Source organism: Schistocerca americana, unplaced genomic scaffold, assembly GCF_021461395.2.
Source record: "Schistocerca americana isolate TAMUIC-IGC-003095 unplaced genomic scaffold, iqSchAmer2.1 HiC_scaffold_456, whole genome shotgun sequence".
Classification (NCBI taxonomy): Eukaryota; Metazoa; Arthropoda; class Insecta; order Orthoptera; family Acrididae; genus Schistocerca; species Schistocerca americana.
The window spans coordinates 80,001-82,500 of record NW_025726188.1 but is presented as its reverse complement, the minus strand read 5'-3'; the positions used below and the strand labels follow the sequence as shown (position 1 = coordinate 82,500).

The 2,500-nt window shown below is 62.6% G+C and overlaps 1 pseudogene; it reads right to left on the bottom strand.

Moving 5' to 3' along the window:
- The window catches only part of LOC124583351, a 6,861-nt pseudogene that overhangs the window by 2,102 nt on the left and 2,259 nt on the right, over window positions 1–2,500 (bottom strand).

Sequence of the window (2,500 nt, the reverse complement as noted above, 5' to 3'; positions counted from 1 at the left end):
TCGACGGCGTTGCATCTTGCGCGACACATCTTCTCCCTGTCTCGGCCGCGACTCCTGCGCGCTTTGGATGGTAGAGCGTTAATGCGCGTGCGGATGCACGCGACGTAGTCACGGCCAGACAGGAAGCGACTGGTGTCCTCGACCCAGCTGTGTTGGCCTGATGTCCTGGCTGACGACGAAAGAGCTGCCCCGTCGAAGGAAACATGCAGGCGCGCCGCCCACATCTCACCAACTTTCGCAGCCGTTGGCAGCAGATGGCCCTCCCACGTCAGGTGTCGTTCAAGCGCCGCCACTTCGTGTCGTGCCTCCCCCAGGTCTGCGTCGGTGGTGGTGGTCTCGAGCTGCAACAGGGTGAGGAGCCTGCCCCGCCTCAGGGTTGGCCCTATCCAGCGGGCTGATGGAATCCCAAGGCCCCCATGGGCAATTGGAGCGTGAAAGTAGCCCAAGGGGGTGTCGGCTGGGAGGCGGAACCATCTCCTCACGGCGGCTCGGACGCAATTGTCCATGGCCTTGAGCGCACCGATGCGGGTGCGACTCAGTGCTAGGCCATGATACACGCCCGGGAGAAGGACCTCACGAAGTGCAAAGAGCCGCTGCTGCGGCTTCAGCGGCGCCCGCGTGATGATCGACAGCTGCTCCTCGATGTGGTGCCTCGGATGGAAGAGACACCGCCCAGAGGAGGAGAACTGCAGTCCCAGGTAGCGGAAGGTCTCACCCACTCCCAACGCCGGCATGGTGGTTTCGCCGGCCGTGAAGGTGACGCTCGCATCCACTTTCACTTTCTTCTCGCGGCCGGACGCCACGAGTGCGAGGGTGAGACACTTCCGCGGGTTAACCCGCAGCCCCAGCTGGTCGAGGGCTGCCACTGCTGCGTTGATAAGGGACTGCAGGCCCCCCCTCGTGGAGGCGAAGAGCAGGATGTCATCCGCGAAGGCCGCCGCGTTCGTCTGGCGGCCCAACACCTTGACACCTACGTGAGAGGGCAGCTGACCTAGAACATAATCAACAGCGAAATTGAACAGGAGAGGGGACAGAGGATCTCCTTGCCGAACACCTCTTGCTGGCCGCACGGCCGGGGACTCGCCGCCACCCCCCGCAATTACCGTCGTGCTGTCCGCATAGCAGCCCTCGACGTAGTCAATGAATTCGTCCGGCAGACCATGGGCTTTAAGCACAGGACGTAAAGCCGCATGGTCCAACGAATCGAACGCCTTGGACACATCGAGGGATGCCATGAACACAGAACGACAGCGGCGGACGGCGCCGACGAGTATCCGGTCGAGGAGGAAAGTGTTCTCCAGCATCCCATCCCTGGGGATGAAAGCCCGCTGACGTTCGTCCACAGCACACATCTGCATAAGGCGAGTCGCCAGAACCTTATGGAAGGTTCGGGCTAGCACCGAGCAGACGGTGATGGGCCGAAAGTCAGCGGGGGATGCTGGGGCGGCTGTCTTAGGGAGCAAAGAGGTCCTGGCTCGGAGGAGGGAAGGGGGAAGCTTGCGGGTAAGCAGGAAAAGGTTTAGGAGTTTGGTGGTGACTTCCGCTGGAAGGCGGCGCAGCTGCACCGGCGAGAGGCCGTCAGGGCCGGCAACGGAGCCTCTGGGCGGCAAGGCGGCCGCAACCTCTTCTGCCGTGATCGGCCTCCACAGGCGCTCAAAGTCAACAGACTCCGAGCACGGGAGAAGCCGATCGGGAATGGAGCCAGCGTTGGAAGGTGGCTCTGTCGTGAAGAGGCTGCGCCAGAAGTCCACCAGCCCTGGGATGTTCGACGGCGGCTGGAGCAGGGTGCCATCCAGGAGGCCACGCACGCAGCGCGCGCGATTCTTCCTGAAGGCATCCTGACATCTGGCATATTCCCACCGGCGGCGCTTCCGCTTGGAGAGAGTCATAGTTACTCCCGCCGTTTACCCGCGCTTGCTTGAATTTCTTCACGTTGACATTCAGAGCACTGGGCAGAAATCACATTGCGTCAACACCCGCTAGGGCCATCGCAATGCTTTGTTTTAATTAGACAGTCGGATTCCCCCAGTCCGTGCCAGTTCTGAGTTGATCGTTGAATGGCGGCCGAAGAGAATCCGCGCACCCGCGCGCCCCCGGAGGAGCACGCTAAGGCGGACGCGGCCTCGCAGCAAGGAAGATCCGTGGGAGGCCAAGGCACGGGACCGAGCTCGGATCCTGCACGCAGGTTGAAGCACCGGGGCGCGAACGCCGCGCAGGCGCGCGCATCCTGCACCGCCGGCCAGCACGAGGCCAACCAACGGCGAGAGCAGACCACGCCCGCGCTAAACGCCCGCACTTACCGGCACCCCTACGGCACTCACCTCGCCCAGGCCCGGCACGTTAGCGCTGACCCACTTCCCGACCAAGCCCGACACGCCCCGATCCTCAGAGCCAATCCTTATCCCGAAGTTACGGATCCAATTTGCCGACTTCCCTTACCTACATTATTCTATCGACTAGAGGCTCTTCACCTTGGAGACCTGCTGCGGATATGGGTACG